This window comes from Mercenaria mercenaria, chromosome 14 (assembly GCF_021730395.1).
Source record: "Mercenaria mercenaria strain notata chromosome 14, MADL_Memer_1, whole genome shotgun sequence".
NCBI lineage: Eukaryota > Metazoa > Mollusca > Bivalvia > Venerida > Veneridae > Mercenaria > Mercenaria mercenaria.
Genome location: NC_069374.1, coordinates 15,295,797 through 15,308,173, shown reverse-complemented (window position 1 = coordinate 15,308,173; position 12,377 = coordinate 15,295,797). Strand labels below are relative to the sequence as shown.

General features: G+C 32.7%; 2 long non-coding RNA genes across 3 annotated transcripts; one reads left to right on the top strand and one right to left on the bottom strand.

Moving 5' to 3' along the window:
• Positions 1-355: 355 nt before the first annotated feature.
• LOC128548257 (uncharacterized) lies at positions 356-1,990 on the top strand. Its single transcript, XR_008366903.1, has 2 exons — positions 356-416; positions 1,258-1,990. It is a non-coding gene; the product is annotated as an uncharacterized LOC128548257 (long non-coding RNA).
• A 2,530-nt stretch (positions 1,991-4,520) lies between these two features.
• On the bottom strand, positions 4,521-11,668 carry LOC128548375 (uncharacterized). Of its 2 annotated transcripts, XR_008366983.1 has the most exons (4): positions 11,209-11,668; positions 10,464-10,571; positions 9,067-9,292; positions 4,521-7,721 (listed from the first exon to the last, which is right to left on the bottom strand). It is a non-coding gene; the product is annotated as an uncharacterized LOC128548375 (long non-coding RNA). The 2 variants fall into 2 exon arrangements; XR_008366982.1 differs by having other exon boundaries at positions 9,067-10,571.
• Between the last annotated feature and the right edge of the window lie 709 nt (positions 11,669-12,377).

Genomic DNA, 12,377 nt, shown 5'->3' with positions numbered 1-12,377 from the left:
TTTCTTAGGTCAAACTGCTGGCTGGATTTCGAAGAAACTTCACAGGAGTGAATCAGTGATCAAAACCAAGCCTAGTTTTGCATATGGCGAACACGTTCCGCCTCGCTGCATAAAACGGCTGACAGAGCTTAAGGTATACATAGGGGGGAGATATATGTTTTTGTGACAAAAGCACCTTATAGTTATTCTAACATATTTCAGCTGAAGGGAGCAAATTTATTTAATAACCTGTTACATAAAAAAGATGAAAAATTGAAAAGTTACTTAAATACCTTGAAATTTAAAAGCAGTTTACTGAGTTGGATATTCATTTCTCAGTAAAAAACATGCATATTAACTTTTTGTTTTCAGCAACCTGTATGCTGACGTTGAGCAAATAAAGATACTGCAGTCAGCGTTACAACCTTTATTAAACAGTAAGATTTTTATGACAATATTTTAAATTACTTTACATATATTTTTGTCAAGCACAAATGGCTGTGCTGTGTATATCTGTCTAGATTAGAATCTCTCGGCCATAACTTTGACATGCATGAAGTAATCATGTTTATATTTGGCATGAATGTTAATCTCGATAAGACAGAGCGCATTTGCAAACCCAAGGTTCCTATCTCAAAGGTCAAGGTCACAGAGGTCAAAGGGTGGGCCCGACATGTTTCCTGTGGGCCTCTAGTTAAGGGGGCTTATTGCACTTCAAATCTAAGTTATCCATGTAGAGTTCTGGTTTCCATTGCAGCCAAAAAGGAAAAAATACTTTAAAAATTTTCATCACAGAAACTGCCAGTCTGATTTTGAATTCTTTATCTTTACAGCTTTGATATAAGGGTTTGACTGTCTACCATAATTCTCCAGATTATTGCCTTAAGGCCAAAAAGGCCATACCTATGTTAAGGCATGAACAGAATATAATGAAAGCCGGGAACATGTTTTGACAGGTCAAATAAATTGTACAATATAGGCTAACATAGAAGAAGCCCAAATCTGTACTGGTACCATTACACAAACACACTTGAAGCCTTGAACACAGGTGAGCACTTTAGGGCCAATTACACTCTTGTTTTCTGGATATTATTTTTGCTACTACTGAATGATATATATACACTTCAATGGAACCAGTGTAAGGTGGTGCAGAGTAAAAAAATTATACTTACAACTTTTTCTTGTATATTTTTTTTCTTCTGCAATTAACTGTTTTAATTAAACAACTATTTAAATGATAATGTGCACTTCTGTTTATGTTTTCACTCTTTATTTCAGGAATGAATTGGTGTTACAGAAATGGATAACATATGGAGACAAACACTTTCAGGCTACAGAAACTACACATTGTTTGAGACTATGAGAATGGCTTATTTTCATGATGGAACTCGTACCACAAAGAAAGAACTTGCTTTATCTTATTTCTTATAACTAGTCCTCAAAGACATACCCAAGTAAACTACAACAGGAATGAAAGCAAACAAAGTTGATTCAGGATTTAGAATTGAATGTTTTTGTGTGTGAAAACTGCGGAAAATAGGATTTTAATTTCAAGGATTTGATTTAGTATGTCAAGGAGTGATTTGTTTTTAATTCATCACACAAGTTATTGACAATGCTCTAAAATATAAATAGGATGTGTAAATACAGACTTTCATACCTAACTAAAATAATGTTGAACTCAGCAGAATAAACAAACTACCATCTGTTGTATAATATATTAGTTGATTTATCAAACTTTGTCAGTTTTGTTACATTACTTATCATTGATAGAATCTATTATCTAATAACTCTTTACAGTGTGCCAAGTACTCATCATTATAAGCTATTTTGAAATAATTACAGGACTGATATTTTACTGGTATTAGTTAAATGTGTTGTTATTAGACCCCTTACATTTGAAAGTGAGTTTTCTTTATACATACAGGATTCTGCTATTCCGTCTGTCGGCTAGTCCAGTCTGTCAGATCTTTGTCCAGAAATTACATTTGAAATAAAATATAGCATCATTTTCAGTTATTCTTGCAAAGAAAACTTTTAACAAGGTGATGGACTGCTTGCACGATTTCAACTACTCTTTTTCCAAAAACATAGTGACATTTGAAGGTCCAAAGAGTGCAATTCGTTGAGGACTGTACATAATTTTTTCTTTCTGGATTGATACTCTGTTATCAGTATTATTCAGCCAACTTGTTGCATGCAAGATTTGATGCAGTGATTCAAAGGTCAATGTTACACGGAAACATTTAAGTTTGTTAGCTCAGATATACGAAGTATGGAGTGTTGTCCTACTTGTCCTTGGCGTCTTTCTGCGTCACCTTGGTTAAAGTTTTGATGAACTTTCTCTTTATCTCAGTCATTACTCGAAGACTTTGTTTCAAACTTAAAATAGTTATTCGTCATCTTTACCCACATCATATGACACAAAGATCATAACTCCATCACCAATATTTCATGAATTATCTCCCCTTTTACTTAGAATTTTAGTTTGAAGATTTGATGCACTTTCATTCTGTCTCACTTATTAATCCCCCGCCACAAGTGGTGGTGGGGGTGGGGGGGAGGGTGTTATAGGAATGGTCTCCGTCTGTCCTTTCGTAACACTTTTGTGTCCGCTCCATATCTCCTAAACCCCTTGAAGGATTTTCATGAAACTTGGGTCAAATGATCACCTCATCAAGACAATGTACCGAACTCACGAGTCTGCCTTATCAGCTCAAGGTCAAGGTCACATATCAAGGTCAAATGTTTGAGCCTTCCATTTTGTGTCCGCTCTATATCTCCTAAAGCGCTTGGGTCAAATAATCACCTCATCAAGACGATGTGCAGAACTTGTGAGTCAGCCATGCCGACTCAAGGTCAAGGTCACAACTGAGGGTCAAAGGTTTGAGCCTGTCCACTCTGTATCTCCTAAACCCCTTGAAGGATTTTCATCAAACTTGGGTCAAATGATCACCTCATCAAGACGTTGTGCAGAATTCATGAGTCAGCCATGTCAGTTCAAGGTCAACGTCACTGCTTAAGGTCAAAGGTTTACCCTTTCACTATCCATAGCAGTGGCGGGGGATTTAGCTGTCTTTCAGACTGCCTTGTTTCTAAATTGATTTGATTCAAACTTGAAAAAGTTGTTCCACATCATTACCCACATGATATGACTCAAGGTTCATAATTCTAGCATCAATATTTCATGAATTATGTTTCCCTTTTACTTAGAATTTAAGGTTCATTTCGATGCATTTTCACTATATCTCTGTTATTACAAAGAGGTTTTGATTCAAACTTAAAAAAGTTCTTCCATAACATCACTCACTTCATATGATACTAGGACCATAACTCCTGCACCAGGATGTCATGAATTATCTGCCTATTTTACTTAGACACTCGGGTTAATGTTTGGTGCATTTCACTCTATTGCACTTATTATTAAAGAGATTTGATTCAAACTTAAAGTAGTTGTTTCACATCATCACCCACATCATATGACACAAGGTACATCACTTTTGCACCAGTATTTCATGAATTTTGGCTCTTTCTGAGCTCATCTTAGCCAAAGGCTCTTGGTGAACTTTTGTGATCGCTCATTGTCTGTCATCCGTTTTCAGTGGTCCGTCCGTCAACGGTTTCAAGTATCAAGTCAAAAGCTTTAATAGTAATAGAGATATTTGACTTTATCAAAAACTTGAACCAAAACTTGTAAGTAAAAAAGGGGCATAATTCTGTCAAAATTCAAATCAGATCAGAGTAATGGGGATTGTTTCTCCTGGTTTAGACTTTAATTGTAATTAAGTATTTAAAGTTTCAACTCAAAAGCTTTGATAGTAACAGAGATATTTGTGTTAATCAAAAAAATTAACCAACGGTGACGCCGACGCCGGGAAGAGGGCAATAGCTCTACTTTTTCTTCGAAAAGTCGAGCTAAAAACCACCCCGTCAAGTTTTTAAAAAAAAATATATTGTCTCTATCATATGTTATCCTCTACACCATACCTGTCCATATTTATTTAGTGGAAACTTTTATAACCATCTTTTCAGAACAGACATGCCCTATTTCAAAACAATTTGACAAATATTTTCCTTTTATGGCCATCTACAAAAATTGTTCAAGCAAGCAGTGTAATTCAGGTGAGCAATCTGGGATCTTTATATTCCTCTTGTTTTTATTTTAACACCACAGATCTAGACTCCATATGACACCAACACTTTTGTTTTACTATAGTTAACCTATAAACTTTCTTTTTTTTTTAATATCTCAAACCAAACTCGAGTAATTGAGGAGAAATAATGGATGCCTTGTTAAAAATGCACATGAAATCAATCTGTAACCATGGTAACAAGTCATTAGATTTGTAACCATGACAATTTCTAAACTTACAAAATAAGATAAAATAGATATAAAACAATTAACATTTCATGATGTGTCTTTATGGTGGAAATTTGAAAAAAATATGCCTTTTAGTTAATTTGTACCTTAATTTCCCGTTGTTTTGAGTGAAGAAGAGTTATCTCCCTTTATATTTCTTTTCTTATCCAAGTATTATAATGGATATTAAATGTCAAAATAAATTTCACACTATATTAGCAATGAATGATCAAGTAAATTTCTAATTTAAGTTAAGTAACAACTTCAATATGACACTTTTTTTAAAGCATACCCCCTTATAAAGCAAATATTCACACATTTGGACGCATGTATATATAAATCAGTATTTTACCAAAAATAATGACTTTATTTAGATATTTGGCAACTAAATAAAGAAAAAAGACATATTTTATAGTCTAATGATGCATTTAAAAACAAAATTGAATTGGGGGCCCAAAACACCCCTTATCATACATGGTCCTTTCCACATTGTAGTTTGAAACCAAGAGTTTCTCAAAAGAATCTATGTGTTTAATTCTATCTGTAACCATTGAGAAGTATTAAATGAGCAAATACATACTTATAACTCTCGTTTGTATGACTATAACTTCACATTCTGAGAAGCATTATGTAACATAAAAGTAATTCTGACGATAAGGAGCCAATTTATATATTCTAATATGATAAGCATTTCGGGTCGTTTTACAATATTTGTTCATCAATTATTTGATAACTTCGTTAGGCCCGGGTATATCAAACAATGTAATTCATTTTGCATCATTCTCAAGGCATTTAATTTGTGTATATTTAATTCATAATTTAGACTACTTGAGAATACAGACTAAACTGTTTACAAGAAATTGCTAAATGGGTACTACTAATAAAACCTTTAATTCGTTTTATTTTTTTGTTTTTTTTTTTGGATCAAATTTGGACCTTTTGTAGACACTTCATGGAATTTTCGTTTAACATTATACACTTCAGCAGTCGAACGTTTTAATATACATATATATATACTATAAGCAAGAAAGCTTTATTAGCATTTTGTGTTAACTTAGTAACTTTATTTTAGACTTTAATTTACGCTGCCGATAGTATTTTGATTACTTTCCGCTATCTCATTAATTATTTCTGAAGCTATTACGTCTTTAACATTTCCATCTGTAAATTATCGAGCAAACGATAGCAAGAAAAGCATTATCTCCCTACTTGATAACGTTTATCTTCAACTTTCCCATTTTCATATATTCTTGCGATTTTAGGAATGTGTTAAGTTAACTATAGCAACGCAGTAAGGATCTGTTAATTAGAAAATCTATGAAAACAAGGATACAGATCGAAAAGGAATAGCAAAGTTATAAGAATCAATCCATCGTTAACAAAAACCCTAAACCAGTGTCCTTCTTTGTATAACGGACATGCACACAGACTTTATAAACACAATTTAAAATATATATACAACGAGAACAAAATAAATACATAAATGAAAATAAAGTCCTTGTAACAGTCAGTCTCAAACAAATAGAAACGGGACAGCGAAATTAATCCCATCAGGTATATTCCTAAATCATGCAGTAGTGTACTTTGAAAGAAGATAACGAATAATATAGGCACTAAATGGTTTTGCAAATGTAGTGTTACAAGAGAAGCACAGTCAAAAGTCCAACTAAACTAGATCTTTATATGGTAAATACTAAAGGAGATCAGTCTTAGAGAGCTGCAAATACTGACTATCAAAGAGGTCTAATTGACCTGACTGGAGGGAAGTTAAGTGTCCAACTGCATAAGGGCTGAACAGCAAGTATAAGGTATGTCCCAACATAGACGGGATCGTGACATATTAAAATAGAAGAAATCTATATCTATAAAGTAGTTATATTGCTTTGACGAAATTTCCCAGCTAAGACCTAACACACATAATTCAGATGATGTACAATGCTCTAGAAGTCGTAAAATATGCTTGGTTCAGATTAAGATAAAAGCAATTAATAAAGCGGCATAAGTATGTGTAACTATTAAATCGGCTTTTAATATATAACACATATCGTGCTGTTTATGAAAACACTGGCAAAAATGATAAAATCTCTTCCATTGAACGTACCTCAAGATTTGCATAGGTAGTTATTTTAGATTTAGATTGATATCAACGTAGGAGGTGGGGCGATTGTGCAAATCAAAGCTTTGTAGGAACACATCTTCCTTTCGATGACAGAAGATAAAGTAAGATTTTGGCGTTGCATTTGTATGTATGTTTATTGTATATTTAGTAGAATAGGAACTGCCAATCATTTGGTTTACATCTGTCCAACTTTGTCATTTGAAGTTTGTGGTATTGCATACCAATTGTATGAGTTTTTTTTTAATCTTCTCTCATTGTGCTCTTACTAAAGCTGGATATAGTTTATTCAAAGTTTGGCAAGGACTTTGTCATTAGATGAAGTATTTCTGTCGAAAGACGTCGTAAAGTTATGTAAATACATCTAAATAGAAAAATAGAGTCAACAAAGAACTAAACAAACAACGTCGTCTTTCATCAATCAAAACATATTTATAATGGACATTTTGGGTTATACAGAATTAGTTTGCCTGTTGTTCACTCATGATTTATTTCTGTTTATACAGCGTGTAAATGTACTAAAAATAAAAATAAGCAAATAGAAAGGTTAGTTCAAGAAGTCAATAAGTTGTATAGATATAACTGATTGTTGCCATGTACCTGAAACTGGTTCAAGGTGTCTGGAGTATTTAACGCTGAAATGATAACTCATATGACTTAGTTGTATGTTTAATTGAAACAGATTGATTAGTATCGTATTACTACCAAATACTGATAAAGAAAAGTGTGCATATTGAGTCCTTTATAATCACCGAGAATACATATACCATCAACCCTGTAATTCGTCATTTGACATGCCACAAAAATGACATAATACGCATACGCGATTTTCATTAATTATAAACTTTCACTTTACTCATTTTCTTTGTTTTTAAACAATACTGAATATGGGTTTTGACATTTGTACACAGAATGGCAAATGTTACCATTTGTATGATAAATAAAAATCAGTTAACATTTTCAAGTTCAATTTCACGAATTTAGTACCGTAATTTTGCATCTTTAATTAGTAAATACCTGTGTAAAACTATGTTTTTACAACTATGTATGAAACTGCACAATCAACTCATTTACATATTTCAATAAATCCATTTAAGATGAAGAACCAGCAATGAATTGTCTGTGGCCATGTTCAGGCTGAGTCATACTTTCACTCATATGGTATATTATAATTGCAAACATAGTTTTCCAGGCTGTCTCTAGATCGTCACACCAATGCTCCTCTATATGAGGTTTGATTGCATTGAGGAAATGAGGCAAAATTATCTGAAAACAAAAAACAATATAAGATCAATTTATAGGCGTCAAAATATATCATTTTAACCTTTTATCATGCAACAACTATGCAATGTGCCTGAGATCACTTGCCTGATATATTTTATGACATGATAGCAAAATTAAGCCCCTCCCATATTGACGTACTAGTTTTTACAAATTTCCTTCCAGATTGAATTTTATTACAGAGTCCAGTTTTAACTTAAATGTTGCACGACCTTTTTTATCAACTGATTCTGTTATCTCAACTTCAAATTTCCTTAACTATGCCTGTCTCTACTTTCTTCACGCAGACACTAGTTCTTGATGATCGATTCTTGGAAAGGTTTATAATACATTTGGCACTATTCCTATTCTTGATTTATGCCTAATTTAAGACATCTATTTTTTATTAAGCAGAAACAAAAGTGGTTGTGTCCATTATGATTCTTGGAACAGTGTGAATTTAGTGATAACACTTTATAGTCTCTCTTACTGAGTCTGGAACTGGAAGTGAATTTTTCAGCGGCGCTTGGGACATGTAGATCTAGCTGCCTGAGTCAAATGTTTGAACATGTGGAAATAAAGCATGTTCTAATTTATTCAAGAGAATACTTTTTTTTATTTTTACGCAGATAAGACTTTATTTTATTGCAAGTTTTTTATAGGAATATTAGAAAGTCAATAAACGTTGTCTTTAGAAGTTGAATTCAATATGGCTACCGTATTATCTCTTTCAGATGTTTCAGGGGCGGGTGAATTTTCAAATCCGTGAAATACGAGTTTTACGTCTTGCTTCGGAAGTCAATTTTTCACATTTAGAGATGAGAACATATATTGCTTTAGGCAGGTTATATGTGTTCCATGCTAAATAGAATAACAGACAACTGTCTCTTGATATCAGTATTATCAGACTCGGCAGACATGGGTTGAAGAGTTTCAGTAAACCTTACCCCTTCCAGACCATATCAACCTTCACCTGATAACTTTGATATCAAAAGACAGTAGCCTTTTATTCCCTATTTTTCTGACAACTAACGTTTATCGTCAGTTAAATACTAAAACGGTGACTTCATGGTAACCTTCATATAGGGACCAGGAAAGAGTGTTAAGATGTAAGATCTGTAATTTCAAACATAAGTCATAATCTGATAATATATATGAATAACAGTGTATAAATATCAAAAACAATCATCAGTTATATATTTCGTTCTTAAGTAACATCCACATTTCTACACATAACATGAAGGCAGGAACAGTAAACAAGACTAGATTTTGAATTGGAAGCAACAAAATAGAAGAATCATATGTATCGATCGACGCTTTCCCTCTTGTCTATTGTCTACAAATGGGATACCTGTATGTAATTCGGCGTTACTTTATAGAGCTTATGGTGTGCTCCAACTTCCCTGAGCACGACTATTAAACTGGAAGGCTCGTCAAGGCGGGTTATAACTTTGTCTATGGTGGCCATCACTCTTAATGCGTGTTTCCTGAGCAATCCGGCACGTCGAAGTTCATTTATATTTTGTCCCTTGAACTTTGAAAACAGTTCTAAAAGCTCTGGTCTGCTTTCAAACATGCTTGAAATAAATACATTCTATGATAGCACAGCTGATAATTTGTATAAAACTACGACAATACTGACTACATGAACTAATTTTCATATTATAAAATACTACGTCATTTATTTGTTCTGTCTTAAAAGGTCCATTACTAAGGGAAAGTGAGTTGGCAATTTTTTTCATAGCCAGTGCATAGACTTCTGCAAGACACTAAATAATGAAGATTGGCAGGTCAAAATTTACAGAAGGTCTTTGGAACTCAAAGAAATGTATGTGTATTATGTTGAAATTTCAATGAATCGACAGAATGACCCCCCAGGTCTTTTTAACTTTCTTCATACTTCAAAGAAAAATAATTGTACATATACTGCGATTTATTTCGAATTTCTACATACCAACTTTCATTTTCCAATAAAATGAAATAGTTTCTGTGCTTTTTAAAAGAAATTAAAATGTTCACTTTCCTTGGTATTGGACCTTCAAATAGTTTGAGTGCGATAGTTGTAAAATATATTATAAGCGAAAATTATTTCACTCAGATATTTGAATGAGATTGTGTCCGTCACTATTCTTTCTTTAAGTATGAGTATTGCATATCTGCTGACTCGGTGAAGATTCAATGCTGATCCAGATGTAAGAAACTGAATACGGCCGCCTAATTTCAAAAACGATTTAAAAGATAAAATTTATATGCGTGCTATGGGAAATATGCAGGTAATAAGATTTATGTAAATGTGTTTATTTATAAATTGTCTTATTGTTGAGATTTGCTGCAAACCTAAAGCCGGAGTTTTTTGGAAAAGTAACACTTTATAATAAGGCAAATTAAAAATACTCATAAATGAATGCGAAACAGGGATAAAATCAAAGGAGCGAGAAAGAAATTGAGTGACCGAGTACACAAACTCAGTATGAAAATCAGCTGTAGGAATAAATACTCAATACATCTGCTACAATAATATTGTTTGTTTTAAGCATATATTTCGTTTCGTTGCTAATATATATTTCTTAATCATACTGTAATGGTTAATATTTCAAGATATGACAACTACGCAACCATATCTTTCAAATTGAATAAATAGGTAATAATATACAACCCTGACATATGTTATAACTCCAATATTCGCAACGTGACATTTTAAAGTTTGCCAGTTATTTCTTATCACTGCTTTCTGCGCATCAGACATACTTGGCGGAATACCACTACTTTCAGATTTACGTCCAACTTTTGAATGTTTTCTTCTCCACACCTTTTCACATGTACAGCCCATTGTCAGACTTGATGAAGCAATATCGGCTGTGAAAGTAAATGAATTCACAAAACATAATGTTTCATAAATAAACAATTTGCTAAACATCAACGTTCCTGTGTTCAGTCATCATATATCATTCAGTGAAACTATGAATATCTTATTTTATCTAGATGATCTCTTAAGGTAAGGTCACTTTTTGAATTTCCGGTGAATAACAAAAAACCAAAGAATAATCAGTTCTTTCCAAAAACCGTTATATCATGATTCAACCAAATAGTTTCCTTTGTCTACCAGAAAGAAACAATTCTTATATCTTAATATTGAGATTTGATACTTTTATAACAGACAATAAACTAAAACAATAGACATTCATATGTGACGTCGGTGAGCTTAACAAAGCAATTTCAAGCACAAATATTAATGTGGAATATAAAGTAAGTTGCACATTACAATATCCGTCCAAGATACTTTCAAAAACAATGCATTTGCAGAATAGAGAGATAAAAATAAGTTGGACAGCTCGCGAAAACTAATGACAAATTTTGACAGGTATATGATGACTCATGACCTAATTAATTTTTTTCTGTTATTTCTAACTCCCAGTTTGATTTTCATAAAATGGGTATTCTTTATTGTAGCTTACAACTCATACAATTAAACAATAAAAGAATATACTGTTACCTCACTGTTGTTTTGTCTATCCATCTCTCGTACGAATTCCTATTGTTTCAGTCATTTGTCAGTAATTAGAGCAACTTACAGTGTTGCAATCATACAAAACACATCCCTTATTTTCACATAGATATTGAGGAATTATCTAATTAGCACATGTTTTGGAAACACAATTTCAATACCGACTGTGTATTGTAATAATGCTAAACTATCTCAGTCGTGACGTCTCCTTAACACTTGTCTTTATTTTTACTTTTAAAACTGAATACTGATCCCATACAATAAGGTAAACATATACATTGTCCAGCTTTTTGAAAGCTCAATATCGCCATTTAATAAAACACAATATCATATCGTTTCAGGTTGTTTCGTTTATTGCAATCTGACAATCATATATCTATTCAGTGTTTTTTATTAACTTTCTTATCAGTATTTCCTATGTTTCACCTTTGCAAAGAATTATCAAGTTTGCTAGATATTAAATGAGATATTGTGATATAACCGCAAAGAATGCTTCGCTGAATACATAATATCCAGGTTCAAATTTTATAACTTTGTTTTTGATATTTTTAAATAGCTTCAACATATATAAGCTTTTCTACAATTATAACCGTTAAACAGTTTTAAAACTGAACGTATATTTGCAGATATATGTCTATCAGAAATGAAAATATCTTATCACCTTGCGCGGATCAATGTAAAATGATTTTACAACTTTCAGCCGTCAGGATGTATTTTCCTTAGCAACTGGAGCAGACTCTGAGCTGTCATCAATTTTCCAAATGAAACATGCTTACATGTTTTTTAGCAATCGGCCTTTTATTCTCTTCCCGTCCAATTAATGCTCGGAAAAGTGCAGTATTGGAATGTTTCAACAAAACCGAGACGATACTTGATATGGTAATCGCTTTCTATTCATCAAATGGTTATTTAGAATGCTTGCCATTCGTACTGGTGTTCCTTTCAGGAAGTAGGAAGACTCTATAAGAAAATAAACGTTTTTTTTTTCATATCAAACCTCATAGAGTATTTAGTACGTGATTTTATAGCTTAGTGCTTTTTATCTTTTACTCGAGAATACATACTTGCCCACATCAGAGCATAGATTTTTGAAGGATACGGAAATTCGTATCGACAACTAACGAAGACATAAATTTTATTTCAAATTATTGATATCC